Raw genomic sequence first — 17521 nt, forward strand, 5'->3', positions numbered from 1 at the left:
GTTGAATGCATGAGTACATGAATGAATTATTTAAAGGATCTGGCCAAAGGAAACTCTTCTGGGTGTTTTATTATTGACTTTTTCATGATTTATTCACTCACTCAACAAACAGTTATGGAGTGCCTACTGTGTACATGGCTGAATGCTATGCCATTTAAAAATAATAATGAACATCAGGAATAGTTTCAATAAATAAACTAAAACTAGTGAATCACAAATATCTTGTCTATATATCACCTTCAGAGAAATGAGTCTGTCAAAATTGGTAATATTCTAGGTAATTTGAGATTTATACACTTAAAAATTGTAAATGGCTGTTGATGGAAATATTTCTGCAAGGTACTGTATGTGCCTGTGGTTATTAAAATCTGGTGCTCCACAGATGGAACTAGAAATGGATGGGATGCAGGGATGCATGAATGAGTTTGTCATTCTGTGCTGTATGTGGCAAATGCCTTCTTCATTCTGTGAAACTGTATTGATGGGGACACCCTGAGAAACTTCTGGGTGTCACTGCTTCTCACTTGTGATCTGCTGTTGCTGTCCCTGCCATCATCACCATAGCCTCTCCATCCGTCCTGACTTCTAATCTCTGCTGTTTCTGTTGTCAGTGACTCTGCCCATTTCTTGTGTCTTTCTTCTGTTCTTTGTCCAATGCTTCTTGGCTTTCAAGTGTGAAAAATAATTATATATCTAACTATATATATGTATATATATATACACACACACATATAATCTCCAGCTATTAATAGTGTGACTCTCCTTTTGGGTTGCAACCCAAGTAATGACCTCGTACTTGGAATAATTCTGTCCCTTTTGGCCATGTTATTTGGTTCAGGATGCCAAAGGGTAGCCTTTTCACTATAAAAATGTTTTTGAGCTCTTTCCTGTGAGTTGCAGAAGCCCAGATGCTAGACAATGATCGTATTGTAGTATTGCTGGTATCATATGACTATGAAGTTTTAGACAAGAGGACCCCAACCATGAGTTTGGTCCCCACCAATAGCTCTTTAAGGTTGATAGATTTTTATCCCAGTTTTTCTATCATACTGTTAAAAGGATTTTCAGAAGAAAGCCATTTCTGACATCCCCTAGTTCATGTTCTTTAGAGATTTTCTCATCAATATTTAAACCCATCAGCTCCACGGAGCAATAAGAGGTTTCCCCTGTCCCCATCCTGCTGTGGTGGTTATAAGCTTCCAGGGAAATGAATCCTAGATCTTCTTCAGCACATGTTTGGAGTCCTCTTTCTTAAGCAGATGAGGAGCCTGCATTTTTGTATCAGTAATGGAGTCCTGAACCTGAAATTGCAACAAGGAAGAGAGAAAAGAACCAAAATAATGTTTTAGGTAGGTTCAGACACAGCTGATGTGAGTAGGAAAAAAAAAAAAAACTGTGTTGTTAGAAGAAAATCCTCCAGATTAAGGGTCTTGGTGCCTGTGACTGGAAATTCTGACAAAGGACATTTGAGCATGGTAGATTCTTTTTTAAATTAATTTTTATTGGCATATAGTTGCTTTACAATGTTGTGTTAGTTAATAACTGCTGTACAGTAAAGTGAATCAGCTATGTGTTAACAGATACCACCTCTTTCAAGTGTCTCGTCTGTGCCACCTTTAACAGCCCTTCAGTGTTGTTGAAACACCTCTTTCTTCTGACAGTGTACTGTGGGGATGTGGGGGTGGGGGAGGGGGAACAATTCAGGGACCGCTGTGGGAAAATGCCCAGAGCGAGGTGAGTGCGGAAGGCCGAGGAGGGAGGGGCGGGGCCTGCTCCAGCCCGAGTGCGCGGGGCCACGCGGTGCAGTGGCCGCAGGGATGAACAGGAAGTGCTTTTTGCCAACAGATGTCACCACCTCCAAAACAACAAAGAATAAAGTCTTTCCTTACAGATGATTCCACCTGCCTTTGACACCAGGAGCCACACATCCGGCTCGCCAGTGTTTCATTGAAATGGCCGCCTGTGTGGAGTTCAGAGGGGAAAATAATGAAGTAGGTTTTGCCTCTTCCCTTTTACAGTAGCCTCCACAAGAGTATACATTTGATAAGGGCCAAAGTCTGTTTGTGAAAAAGAACCTCTGAGGGGAGATACAGCACCTAAGACCAAAGACCTTAATTTTGCCTCAAATTTTGGCTATACTGTTTCTATAGAGACCAAAGGGAAGCTTTGGCTCCCCCACTCAGCTATTAAAGTTTAGTGCATTGAAAACTGTCTTCATGCTGTGATACCCTTTCAGGGAGGAGAATAGGGTCTGAACTAATCCATGAAAGTTGTCATGCTATGAACTAGTAGTCAAGCTTTTTCCTTTCAATTGAATCTAAAACTATACTGTACTTCACACTTGATTGGTCCTTCAGATGGAAGGATTCAATATCCCTGCTGGAAATCAGCTCGTCTTCTTCACACAGTGCTGTTGAACGTGGAAAGAACTTATTTCTGAGGCATAATTACCAGCTCTAACGTATGAAAAGTCGTAAGGTTATTTAATTTTCTTCCTTTTCTTAAATTCTGGTCAAACTCTTTAAAATGCTAACTTTTATTTCCCCCTTTGACAAGCTTGTTTACCAGACTGTGTCTCCATGCTTGGGCTTGCTGTTTGTCAACAGATGTTGGGATCTATACATGCTCACCAGCCTTTCTTTCCTCAGGATGATAGACAGACATACAGCATAAATGTATCGAAGACAAAAAAAATATCTTCTGAATGCAGCCGTCAGCGAGCCATTGAATATCCTGTAGCAAAGGTAACGGGTCACTTATTTACCATGAAGACTGGGACGAGAACTTGAGGAATTTGGGCAGTGCTATGCCAATTGTCTAAGCGAAACGATGCTTTTCCTTTCCCACTCAAAGAGTGAGCTTTGTTTGTTTGCACATGTTTTAGATCAATAACTGGTAATAGTAAAGGCAGAACAAAAGCTCTAATAACCATGAACCATCTGCAGTGTGAATCGACATTTCCCAAGTTAAACACTACTGTCTTGTGAATGAATACATACAGTGTATATGATTTTTTTTTAATTGAAAAAAAAAAAGCCTTGATCTAGCTACACCAAAAGGGGGCACCAGGGTATTAAAGAAGTCATCATGTTTTCGGAGGCTATAAATGAAATTAAGTGAAGTTTGGAGAGGGTTTTAGTATAATTAATATGTACATGGTTTTTAAACTTTGCTATTTTAAAAAGTCAGTTGGGTGATTTCAAGGATTTTGGTAAAACTGTTTTGATATCTCAGTGGAATTTTCTATTGGTTTGGGGTGATTTCTTTGGAGTTTGATGGCATAAATGTAAGAAGGAACATATTTTACTTGATGAAAAATAATATAAAGAAAACTCACATATGTGTCGCCTTAAAATTCTATCGATATTAATACCCATGATATTTTTCATTGAAATTTTGCTATATTCTGTGTTTAAAATTGAAGTTTATCTCCTCTTTGTTGTCTAGGACAGTAAATATAAGAGTATTTGTTTTTATGTATGTGTGTCTAGGTGGAAAATATTCAGCATTCTGTATTGGCTTTCTGACAGAAGGGTACAGAAAGTGAGGACATGGAGGTTATGGCAAATAGTAGCTAATTGAGCACCATTGCTCCAAGAATCCAGAAGGAATAAATAAAGAGAATAGAAAGCATTTTCTGGAAATATTTTTAAACTGTACATTTTGGTTATCCTGTGTGTTATTTTTGTGATTCCAGTAAAAAGAATTTAGTGGAAGAAAATAGGGAGAGACAATATTCTTAATGAAGTTGTAAATATATACAACACAACCAGATGCTTCTTCTGCTTTAATGTCACCTATAAGAAGTAAAAAGCAATTCCATTTCTAATTTTGTTAGTGATTAAGTGCTATTTATGTTGTTTTCCCCATCACTCTGATCCTGTTTCCCTCTCCCTCCCCCATGTGAAATACAGACCTTTTATATGTAATCAAATCTGAACTGGTTGGTTAGCTAATAATTCCTCTTAAAAATGGAAATCAGTGCCTGCATGATCCTGTTTTTTCTGTATATCTCTACCGTTTCTAAAGATGGCTGCAATCTGAACAAAATGGGTTGTCTTTTCATAGACAGTTTCTCCTTTTATTCTTAGACGTCCAGTCATAGCTAATTCGAAAAAGATAAAATGATAAATTTAGTGGAAATCATGTTTTATAGTTTAATTTTTACCCAGGCTTAGGTCTTGCTCATTATTTTATGCTTTGTGATGATTTATGAAATCATATATTATGCAAGGCAAGGCAATTTACAAGCTGCTCTTACATCCCTGTAACTTTTATGAAATATGTGACTAATTAGTATATTGTTTAACTGGGAGAATTAGATTAAAAAAACAAATGTCTTTCAGGTTTATTTGAAACATATGGACTTTATTCAACTGAAGTAAATATTCAAGTGCAATAAATTGTTATGTGTAGGGCTGGACAATAGCTGTAAATGTATTTTAAAATATGGCAATACTAAAAAAAAGTTATCAACACCAAAAATATGGCAATACTGAGAAGTTTTTATTACTTTTATTTACTTGAAATAAAACGGAATAGGATTATTGAATTTCATGCCTTTTCCTTATCAACAGTATAGTGATTAGCATGTATAAAAATGTCCACTTAAAGGCAGGGAAAGAAAGTTTTACTGTCGATTTCTGTTTGTGGGGGTTCTCCCCACATGTTTAGAGAGGATGTTTGGCTTGATCTTGAAATATTTAAAATGTGATCAACAAATACTGCTCCCTCTAACTGGATATTTTCAAAGCTGTCATTTTTAAAATAGTAGTTGTTTAGTTAATAACAATTGCCTTATATTATGTCTGCTTTAAGGAATTAATAGTCTTTAGTGGCACTAAAAAAGATAAGTCCTGTTTTCAGGGTAATGCTTTGTAACTTGCCTATGTATAAAATATCACATAGATATTCATATAAACATTTTATTTCTCTGTGTGCTCTTCAGGAGGTCCTGCCACTTTGACAAAGGGTCAGTATGACTGGCTAAATCAGGTGTTACACATTTTTAGAATAACAGAAACCCAGACTAGCTAAGATCTAAAAATGCAGTGAATTGTAGTGCTGATGACCGGTGTTTCGTTGTGGCCTCAGTCTGTGTTTTAGGAGTTCTTGTGTTGGCTTCCAATATTGTTCCCTTTTGGAGAAATATGCATGTGGTGGTATTGGTATAAGGTTAAAACAGGCAAAATAATAGGAAGTAGGTCAGTTTTTGGTCTATGCCTTTTAGTTCTTTGGTCAGCATTTCTTATGACAAGATTCCACATCAGTAAGCCATAAAGAATTTTTTCTGCCTTTAATTTTTCCCCCCAAAAGTCAGTTTATTAATGCTTAAAAATTTGTCTGTCCACATGCTCAATGCTTATTTTTGTGGTGTTTCCAAGTCACCTCTCCATGGAAGCAAATTAGTGGCCAAGTAGAGCTTATGAAAGAACCTGGAACACAGAAAGGTCTCCAAAGGAGCTATTCTCCTTTAGGGAGGCTATCTCCGGATTAAAACAAAAAAGAATCAAAATCACAGCTGCAAGGGTCCCCGATCTGTTCCCTGGCATGATGTGTTCATTGAAAACTATATAGAGAGGTTTCATGTTAGGTAAGTAGTTTCTTTTTACAGATTGGTTTGCCTACACAGGCAAAATCTGTGGGAGTTTTTGGTCACAAGTTTTGTTTTGTTTTTCCATGATCCAGCTCGATTTCTGTACGTGGAGTGAAAGGGATATTTTGACCTCTGATTATAAAGCCAGGAAAGATGTATAGAAAAACTGATGGAATTATGGGGAAAAGAGCATTCAAAACAAGTAATCAAAAGGCAAAATTTTCTTTTCAAATGAAACTCTACCTTATTGTAAAACCAGACATTCTGCTTTAGAATCTTACCCCAAAGAGCTAATTTCAGAGACTGAAAAGTGCACATCCTGCCCAGCTTCTCGCAGCTTCTTCTAAAAGTTGGGTTTTGATGTTTGAGGCAGTAAACTAAAACCTCTGAACAAAATTTGATCCCACAGAAACCATATGGAGCTACATGTCTTTTCTCTAAAAGAAACAAGAGGAAAAGCTGAGGCAAAACTTGAGGACTGATTTAACTTATTCGGCAGAGCTGCAGTCTTTAAATTCACAATGGACTTTCCAGCTTAACTGGCCTTAATGCAGCTGTTTATTAGACATTGCAGTGTTATTTGTCAGTGTCGCTTGAGTGATGTAATTAAGAGTGGGATCATTAGAATGAAATTGAAGAGGTCTTCCAAACTTCAGTTTACAAACATTTCCCCAAACTGATGTGGAGACAATAACAATCTCTCTATTTATAAAATTGAATTCTCTCAGTTTGGATAGTGAGAACAAAGGTGCTAATCTGTAGTTCTGAAAAAGGCCAATTATGCCCTTTGCATCAGACAAGATCTAATATGATTCTAAATAATTGCCAAATCAGATGCACATCAATGTAGTTTCATTATTTATTCAAACCCATTAATGCAGTGTTTATGTCACGTGAAATTGGGTGTATTTGTAATAAGTTCACCTATATAGAAATGCTTCTCTGGTGGCTCAGATGGTAAGGAATCTGCCCGCATGCAGGAGACCCAGATTTGATCCCTGGGTCTGGAAGATCCCCTAAAGAATGAAATGGCTCCCCACTCCAATATTCTTGTCTGAAGAATTATATGGATGGAGGATCCTGGCAGGTTACAGTCCATGGGGTCACAAAGAGTCGGACACAGCTGAACGACTAACACTTTCACTCTCACACCCATATAGAAATGGTCCACCTCAACTTACAAAAACGTGAAGAGACATTTAGGATCTGTTTGAGACCATTGAGACTGTTCTGAATTAGAATGAGCTGGTTAGGCAAAGCAACCAAAGCTGGAGTACTTTCAAAACACCCTTTGTAACATTCAAAACATTTTTCTTAATCATTTTTACATTTTTCATCTCATTAGCTTCCTTATCACAGTCTGAGAAAGTAGATATTTAACCCCATATTCTAGGTGAGAAAACTGAGGCCTAGAGAAGAAATCACGAGACTTTCATGAAGTCATGTGGCCAGTTAGCAGTGAAACTCCAGTCAGTGTGACTTTGTTCAAGCAAGCGTGATACAATGGGCAACCTGCAGACTTCTGCAGTGGGCTCACAGAGAAGTCTTATTTGGCCCTTGCGTGGTGTTAAATACCTGGTTTTAAATTAGTTGCTAACATGAAAAAATTGAGAGAGATTTCACTTTATTAAAAATCAGGATTTCTGGGTTTGGGGGAGAAATAGCAAAAGATTTGGCAACCAGAGACCATTTCTCCAAGGCAAGCCCTCGCTAGGACTGAGCTGTGACTCCCCCACTGTACAGCACTCACCTACTCCACTTTGCCAGTCTCCCAGGTTACTTGTCTAGGTCCTGTGAATATTTGAGCTCCATATCCCCCACCCTAGACCATTGATTAGCAGCCTTTCTTGAGTATGAGGTAAAATTTTAAACTGAAAAAAAATTGGCAACCCCTAGTTTAGATCTCTGTCTTCCCCACCAGGTAGAGATATCTTCAAGGCGAAGTATGGAGTGTCATTTCTCTTGGCGCCTCCGCAGATCCTAGCACAATGGATGACTGGTACACAATGTGCTCTCAGGAAATTGCTAGAATGGGGAGGACATGGCAGCTGTCCTATCTCTAGAGTTATCACCATCCTGACCTGTAGAAAAGTTCAATAAATCGGGTTTTGAGAAGGGAATCAATTCCATTAGACTTAAGAATTGCAAACCTTACTCCTAATTGAACAGAAACATGAAAATATGCATTTTGCTTATTTGATCTGGAGGCTACATCTGCAAGATCCAAGACAACTCTGGATAAAAATATATTGAGATGATGTTCTGTATTTGTGAGATGATTCTGATTTTGTAGATATAACCTCTATGAACTGCTTACTCCAACCTGGACTCAGTTACTCAGAGTATGGGACAGTCACGTGAGGTGCCTGCTTCCTTGTGACTACAGTCTGAAAAGTACCTTTTCAATTATCCAAACTTTTCCCTCAGAAATAATTTAGTAATTTAAAATGCCAGTCAGCACAATGCCATGTCTGTGTTTGGGGGTGGAGGGGATGGGATTGTAGAATGTCTTCATGTACAGTAGCCTTTCCTCTCTGAACTTTTCCAGCAGTTAAGATCTGTATTATTCTGAGGGTATCCACAGTCACAGAATCAGAAAATATTACCTGGTATCATGCTATCTATGGATAGAAAATGGTGGTCCAGAGAGACTTGTCTGAGGTGTTTGGTTCCTGGTTCGTGGATTCTATTTGTCTTCACTAGATGACAAATCTCCTTGAGAGCAACGACTAGGCATTAGTCATCTTTGTGCCCTTTCCAGCACATAGTATAGTGTGTCTTGCATGTATTAATAGTAGGTGCTAAGTCAACTTGAGTTCTCATGAAAGCCATGACATTTTCAGACTGACTTGGGATGTAGAGGCTATGATGATTTCCTTGTCAGACTTGTGGTTTAAGACAGAAAAACCTCAGTATGGCTGCTCACTGGGATTTTCAAGTGAGCTCCAGCCAACCATTTGGTGGCAAGCAAAGTGGCCAGCAAAGGCATGCTTTAGAAAAGGATTTGATTCTATTTTTAAGAGCTTTTTTGGAGATGTACAGGAGACAGAAATTTGTTTTTTTTTTAAATTAGTGATCCAATAAATATTCCTTTAAAAGATACTATACACAAAATTTGAAGCCTCCAAACTGATCTGATTCATTAGATGTAATGAAATCCAGGAGAAAGTACTTCCTGAATCCCGAGGCCTTTCATATTATCCTTTACCTAATTCTTTACAAGTGAATTTTCAGCTAGTAAGTGCCAGAAATAGGCCCATCTGCAGAAAGTGAGCACATTTTCCTCCACAATATGACAATGCTATCTGACAGCTATTAGAACTTGAAATTCAGGGGCTTGCAAAGTAATTCTTCAAGTGTAGCTCGTTTCCAATAAAAGCATTCAGTGTTCTGGTTTTTTTCACTTCATTGAAATTCATTTAAAATTTCTCCTCCATGGAAACACTTTTGTGTTTCTATAATCATTATGTGTGTGCTTTCTGGTCTTATACTTTAAAAAATAATTTGTTTTATTTCTGAAAGATCTTTTTAAAATTTAGTATTGAAACAACAGAAACATGACATGTATAAATGCTGCTTTGTTTGTTAAAGTATTATAAAACCATTCCATTTTTATTCTCCGTAACATTTAGGTTTTGGAGGTTCCCTCTCCAAATTCTGTTTCCAGTAGGAGCTGCTGAGAGATTCTGAGAATGGCAACTCAGTGCTACGGTATGCATACACAAGTTGACTCGCTTCCAAAATGGCAGCAATCCAGAGAAGCCAGAGAGTTCTTTTTCTTTTCAAAGAAAGTATCACTCTATCTCAGGTCAAAATAAGCTGGGTTCCAGCCTTAGCTCTGCCCTTTCTGATCAGGGAGAACTTCAGAAGTTACTTAGCCTCTCCAGGCTTCATCTATAAAATGAAGGGTCATCACAGGGACCAAACCCATGGGGTTGTTGTGAACATTAAGTAGGCTAATGCAGGTAAACTGTTTTCCACAGTGCCCAGCACAGTAAGTAGCATTTTCAGATTATTATTATTATGTTTGATTCCTAGCTCAGTCCTGAGTGGTAATCAGAACTCTGGTAGAGAAAGTCAGGGAGAAAAGGCAATAGCTTTCTGGCTGGTGCTATAAAAAGATACGAGGTTTTTAGAAGTACGGTCAGTCCATAGCTCTACTCTCATCCCCGGAGAAGTGGCAAGAGATGAGCAGGACTGCACAAAACCACCCTTGATTGCTGCAAAACAAACCTAAATCGCTCCAGTTTACAGCTGCTGGAACCTACGGGATGGTCAGCTACAGCAACCCCTGGCCTACCTGGACCCCTCTTGCTTACTTTAAACTCACTTTATTTAAGGCAGCAAGGAAGTAGTATTGCTTCTGTACCCATGAAGCTATCAAACACTCAACATAAATTGTTTCTGGGAAGAGATTATCTTAGGAACCTAAAGGGCAGTCTTCAGCTGGCTGTATGTATAATCATTCATCATTTTGCTGCTGCTGCTAAGTCGCTTCAGTCATGTCCGACTCTGTGCGACCCCATAGACGGCAGCCCACTGGGCTCCCCCATCCCTGGGATTCTCCAGGCAAGAACACTGGAGTGGGTTGCCATTTCCTTCTCCGGTGCATGAAAGTGAAAAGTGAAAGTGAAGTTGCTCAGTGGTGCCCGACTCTTAGTGACCACATGGACTGCAGCCCACCAGGCTCCTCCGCCCATGGGATTTACCCTTAAAGACCAGGGAAACATTTTGCTCTCACGAACTATAAAACACTTCAAGATCTTTTCATTTACAAAAATAAAAGTTGGTTTAGAGTTTTAGAAAAGTCTTCATTTGCCAACTAGTGTATGTGAAAATGAATTTAGATTTGGAAAAATCACTGCAATTGCAAGTGGCCTTGGTCTGTCTGGGCATCCTGCCTCCTTGTCTGCATCTTGATGACCTTGATGACCTCTCTACATACATGTCCTTTCAAATGCAAACTGGCACGTCTAGCCCTCGGACTGCAGATTAGACCCTGGGTGTACCTTGTGCCTGGAGAAGGCAATGGCACCCCACTCCAGTACTCTTGCCTGGAAAATCCCATGGATGGAGGAGCCTGGTCGGCTGCAGTCCATGGGGTCGCTAAGAGTCGGGCACCACTGAGCAACTTCACTTTCACTTTTCACTTTCATGCATTGGTGAAGGAAATGGGAACCCACTCCAGTGTTCTTGCCTGGAGAATCCCATGGACGGGGGAGCCTGGTAGGCTGCCGTCTATGGGGTCGCACAGAGTCGGACACAACTGAAGTGACTTAGTAGTACCTTGTGCCTGGGCGGGAGAAACAAGAGACGTGACAAGAAGAACTAAAAGTAATATAGCAGCCAGTTATTAGACATTTTGCTTTAGCCAGATACTGCAGTGAATGGCTTTTGTGAGTTCTTACTTCAATAACCCTCTAAACCCACGCATGGCAGGAACTATTATCTTCATTTTACAGATGAGAAAGCCGAGGCTCAGAGAGATTAAATGACTTTTCTAAAAGTCATATGGCTGGTAAGTGACAGAAATGGAGGTTTAAGACCAGACTAATTGTACTCTCGTTCTTGTGCTTTTAACCACTATGTCATATGTTCTTATGATAATATAAAAATGTTGGGAGGTTGGAGGAATTGGGAATTGGGATGGACGTATATACGCGATTGATACTATGTATAAGATAACTAATGAGAACCTACTATATAGCACAAGGAACTCTACTCATTGAACTGTGGTGACCTGAATGGGAAAGAAGTTCAAAAAGAGGGGGATATATGTATATGTGTGGCTGATTCACTTTGCTGTACAGTAAAAACTAACACAACATTGTTAAGCAGTTATACCCCAATAACAGTTTTTTAAAAAGAAAATACATATATAATTTAAGTGAATGGCAAAAAAAAAAAAAAAAAAAAAAGGATCCCCTTCCCCCCACCTCTCAGGAAATCAGTTCACAATTTGAATCTCTCATCTTTGTCTTGGAACACATTGACCTCAGTCCCCATGGTTGAGTGAGGAAGGGACAAAGTGGTGAAAACTTGAGGCTAGAAGTCTTGTCCAGGTCATGCATGCATGCTAAGTTGCTTCAGTAGTGTCTGATTCTTTGTGACCCCATGGACTGTAGCCTGCCAGTATCCTCTGTCCATGAGATTCTCCAGACAAGAATACAGGAGTGGGTTGCCATTTCCTTCTCCAGGGGATCTTCCCAACCCAGATTGAACCCAGGTCTCTTGAATTGCAAGCAGATAGATTCTTTACCATCTGAGCCACCAGGGAGGACTAAGTTAATAGAAGTCAAACCTTTAGACAGAGTCTGACTCATAATATTCCATAATTTTGCAATTATACAAGGTACTTCATACCAAAAAAGAAAAAAAAAAATGGCAGCTTCTATTGTCATGGTGTTGCCCACTGGTCGCAATCGCCTTCAGAAATAGTCCCAGCCTACACATGCTTCTGAAGAACTCAAACAGAGGCCTATTTCGGGTGATAAATCCCAAACAACTTGCTGTAGTTTTCAAGTAGGGAGCCATGGCCCTTAGGCCCAGTCACATCATGTCATTATGCCCAAGCAGAGGGAGACTGAGGAGAGACTAGGAACCCGTGGCCCCAGGATTTGGGTATGTGCTGGGGCAGAGGGCCAGGGAAGAAGATACTCAAAGTCACCAAGGAGGAACTCTCTTTGGAATTGTGATTTCCCATCTACAGGCTATCTGGAATCAGGAACTGTCAAATGTCTTTCTTCTCAGGCCTCTTAGAGGTCCTGAACATTTCAGTGTCACTGTTGAAATGTCCCTTGCTCCTGAGGCACAGGATGGGTAGCGCAGAATGGTTTCAATTATGTATAAATCCCTGCATGGACTATGTTCCCTGTGTAGGATTGGAGTGGAGAGGACTGCTGAGGGTGACTGGGGCAACTTTTTATTTTGGTGAAGAAACCTTCCAGAGGGATGCTGTGTGGTTCATGCATGTGACAAATTGCTGTAGCACAGTGTTAAGTGGTGGCCGTGAGCTCCATAAGGACAGAGGCTGAGTCGGTTTACCACTGTACACCTAGCCCTGGGCTTGGCGCATTGTAGGAAGGTTCAGAAAAGCTGGGGAACCAGAGGAGATGGGATGGTTTGCAAGGATACAGTCAGAGCACATTCATGTATCCTTCCTCCGCTAAAGAGTGGGCATTAAGTCTCAACACCCATGGGTTACCTCAATACCAACTTAGACAAAATCTTTCCCCAAATCTCCCTGCTTTCCCATCAGATAAAGACAGTTTAGGCCCATCATTGTTTCTTTTCAATTCAGGTTACAACTCTTTTTCTTAGTTCTTTTCTTCTTACAGGTCTTTGATTACAGCTGAGTGTAGCATTTATGTAAATTTCAAGTGCCACTCCTATTTGTCTCTGGGTTAACCTAATGGTTTATGTTAATCTCAATCAGATCTGCCAGTCAGGCCTCTTATCCCTTTTGCCTTTCACCTAATTCCTGGGAGCCAATTTCCCTTAAGAACCTGGCTGTAGAGGCCCAGTCTATTTCTTCATCCTCTTCCTCCCTTCACTATTGAATATCTATTCCATTCAGTTGTTCCCAGAAACAGTGAATGGATGATTTCGTGTGTTCCTGACACATGGTAACTATGTGCATCCATCATGAACCATCTAACTGCTTCCAGAAAGGTCTATATGCGCAGTTGCATGCAGTAACAGAATGGATCTTACGAACATAACATGAGTGGAAGAACAGAGGCAAAAATACTACTGTGCTACAAGGTTCCATTTATATAAAGTTTAAAGCCAGGCAAAACTAAACTCTTGAGTCTTGGGGAATAGTGACTGGGAGGGGGAACTGGAGGGGCTTCTGGAGGGCCAGTCAAGTTGTATTTCTTGATCTAGGTGTTGGTTACAAGAACATATTCAATTTTTGAAAATTCATCAAACTGAACACTTATGATTTGTGCATGTTTCTGTATGAAGGTTGTACTTCAATGACATTTTCCCAAAATAGGGGCTTATTGAGCCCCCACTATGTAGAAATTCCTGTGTTGTGTGGCACTGGGGATTCTTCTTCCTTCCAAAGAGGTCAGAAAATAAAATCTGAAATAGGCAAAGTATCCTTTGATGGTTAGAATATCTGCAGTCAAAGCCTAGTCTATCTTTCAAGTCCTCCAAAGACTCTTCCAAGGCTACCTCAGCCCACCTCATCTTTCCTTGCTCAAATGCATTTCTTTTCCACTAAATGCTGTTAAATATCATTTCTTCCCTTGCATTGTTGTTTACCCATTTCCAGTGAACTTGCCTGGAATCCCCAGCTTCACTTGAAGCCCTTCAAGAGCACAGAACTAGTTACACATTTCTTTGTAAATTCCCACAGCATAGCATAGTGCCAGGCTGGGCACAAATGCCCCATTCAGAGCTGCAGTCAAAATAGACTCCAGTACCCAGGCAAGAGGGAGACACAAAGCTTGTCCATGATCAGGATAGATCTGACTTTCCTTTTTCTTCTATTTCTAGTCCCACTTAACATATTCTCTGCTTTTAATTTGAGTCATGAACCAGTAGTTTTACAGATATCATGTTGGCATAATGTAGTCTCTGCCTTAAATTGAGACCTGTGACTCAAATACATATTCAGGTTTGGTGAGGCTGTCTCTTTAAAGAATCAGTAGACCTGCACAGTTTTTGATATAACATTCATATAGCATCAACTATTTATGAGTGGGTCTTAAAGACCCATGACATGTAGTAATTTGTAATTTTGCTGAGGCATAAATTTGAATTGCACACACTTCAAGGCTGATGTGATAGAGCAATTGGCTTAGTAACAATGCAGTGGTCCTTAGGAGAAAAATAGAAGTTTTATGGAGGAAATCATATGCCAATTATATAATTGTGGAATTTGTGAATTGGAGGGGGGTTAGAGATGAAGTATTCTGAATGCCCTTCCTGAATGTCAAGGGTTCATTGTACTTGACAATTTTCTCATCACAATAGTCAGACATTTAGTCTTGAGACATTTGTTTCTCTTTGGCATTCATTTGATTAAAATGTACTTAAATGCAAGACATATAATGAAATGCTTATTGAGAGGTGGGAAGAGATTCAGAAGAAAATGAGCAGATTTTTCATAATGATTGGAGAGGAAGAGTGAGAGAGAGGGACAGAGTCAGAGAGAGAGAGAAACAAGAAATGACACTGACTAAAGAAATTGGGGATCAAGGATCTTGGTTTTTTTAGTCCCTTCTCTGCATTGAAATCTGTTTGATAGTTGAACTCACTAGCTTTGTGGCTTTGGGCGGTTGCTCATGTTTCTAGTCTTCAGTTACCCTATCTGTAAAGCGAAGAGGTTCAAGAAGATTATCTCTTAGGTATTATCAGGCATGACATTATGGGAATTTATGACCAAAAGCTGCATTTCTGCTTTCATTTGAAGCTCTGTTCTCAGTGATGCCCTCCAGAAGAGAGTGATAAGTGTAATTACTGAGTATCCACTGGGCTAAAGTCCTCAGAACATGAGGCTGAATTCACAAGTAGCTTTTCACCTTAGAAAAGCTGTGGGCAGCCCCTTAGGCACAATCAGATTTAAATAAACAACCAAATGAACAAACGACTCATACATTTTTATCAATTTGTAATTTTTTAAAATTTCATTGGATTTTCTTTGGATTTCAAAAGAGAAACCTTTTTTCTCTCTCTGATATTGCTCCTGAAATTTAATATATTGTTTCAGGAGCTAGGAAAGTGGACCAAAGTGCGCTTTATTTCAGGAGGCTCAGCAGATGAAGTGCAGTGATCCAGAAAGGTTGCCACCTCAGGAGTTAGAGGTGAAAAGGTGAGAATGGGTAAATCACAAACTAGTCAGAACTGGAAAAGACAGTAGAATATTATTGTTTTTTAGATGGAGCAGGAAAATGAAGCTTAAAGAAGAGAAATGACTTCCATTCAACTTTTTTTAAAATATAAATTTATGTATTTTAATTGGAGGCTGATTACTTTACAGTATTGTATTGGTTTTGCCATACATCAACATGAAAACTTTTATTTTGAAAATACATATTCAGTACACACTGCATGCCAAGTGCTGAGGATACAGCAGAACAAGGCAGACAAAGGCCTATCCTTATGGAGCTGACATGACAGTGATTGAGAGAGTAACATTATTAAGTGACACAAATAAATATGTCAAGTCTTAGAAAGGAGAGGTACATGATACCCTGGGAGCTGAGAATGAAGTGCTTGACTTGGCTAGGAAAGTTAGCAAATGCCTTCCTGAGTGAGTCACACTATGGGGAGAATTGAAGGATGGGTCGGAGCTGTGCATGCATGCAAGTCACTTCAGTCGTGTCCGACTCTTTGGGACCCCATGGACTATAGCCCGCCAGGCTCCTCTGTCCATGGGATTCTCCAGGCAAGAATACTGGAGTGGGTTGCCATGCCCTCCTCCAGGGCACCTTCCCAACCCAGGGATCAAGCCTGAGTCTCTTATGTCTCCTGCATTGGCAGGCACGTTCTTTACCACTAGCGCCACCTGGGAAGCCCGAGTAGGAGCTGACCAGGTGACAAAAGGGTTACATCTTTGAAGGCTTTGTGGGAGTGCAGAACATAACTGGTACCAGGAACTGAAGGCAGGACATTGTGGCTGGAGAGGAGAGAATCCAGATAAAGGTAGTCCAAGTTAAGCCTGCAGCTGTGGGTAGGAGCAAGGCTGTGCTGAGTCTTTGTTCTAAGAGTAATAAGAAGCCATTGGATAGTTTTAAGCACAGGAAGGTTATGGTCAGATTTGTGTTTTTGAAGAATAGCTCTGTCTACTATGGGGTTGAGAAAGCTGTGTGGTGAGGGACAAAGCTGGGGAGGTAGTTTGGGTTCAGTTGTGAGAGAGCTTGAACATGAGGCTAAGATATTACACTTAGTTCCATGGACAGTAAGGACTCATTGAAAGGCAAGATTGAACCACCAGCCTCTGGGCCACCCGAGATGATGGTTATAAGAGAGTCCAGTGTGAACTCAATAAATATTCTTAATATTTGGTAGACACCATGGAAGGGTAGGTGAGAAATAGATGCCCTGGTCCTCAGCATTCATATTTGGAAGTTGGTAGCTGACCCAGATAATCGCTTAAAATTCCTGGCCTTCATATAACAAGATGTGTGATACTATTCCCCTGAACACTTAAGTCACTGAAGACTATACCAACAATATAATGCTCTCTCACAGATCTCTGATTCAACAAGTGTTTATAGAGCCCCTGGTAGAAACCTAATAACGAGGTTCATAGTTTTAGTGATCCATTGCTATGTAACAAATTACCCCAAAACTGAGCAGCTTAAATCTAAACACATTTATTATCTCACAGTTTCTCTGGGTCAGAAATTCAGGCATGGATTGGTTGCAACTGAGGTATCATCCAGGGCTGGGATTGCATTTGAAGTTTGGACTGGAAAGGGATGTGGTTGTTGGCAGCATTTAGTTCCTAGAGGCTTGTTGCACTGAGGGCTTCAGTTCCTTGTTGGCTGTTGGCTGGAGGTCACCCTCAGTACCTTGTCCTGTGAACCATTCCATCATGACAGCTTGTGGCAGCCAGTGAAGCAAGAACGACTCTTGATGCTTGCTTTCAGGGACTTTGCAGTCTCCTCGGGGAGATGAGATCTGGACCTAGGCAACAATTAGCAAGCATTGTATATGACAGAGTATAATTAAATGCTCAATTGTATAATAGGCATGGAAGAGTCACAGAATTTTGGTGGGGAGGGTTAGTGACACAGGGAAGGGGAAGGCATTCCAGATAAGGAGTATAGTGTGTGCACTCATGGATAGCCAGGACAGTATGGTATGTTCAGAGAACAGTGAGACCGGCAGCCTGGGTGAATAGAGGGTGAGTTGAGGGTATATTGCAAAACAGGAGAACTAAACAACAGACCTCAAGGGTGCCTTAGA

Source organism: Capricornis sumatraensis, chromosome X, assembly GCF_032405125.1.
Source record: "Capricornis sumatraensis isolate serow.1 chromosome X, serow.2, whole genome shotgun sequence".
NCBI classification, from domain to species: domain Eukaryota; kingdom Metazoa; phylum Chordata; class Mammalia; order Artiodactyla; family Bovidae; genus Capricornis; species Capricornis sumatraensis.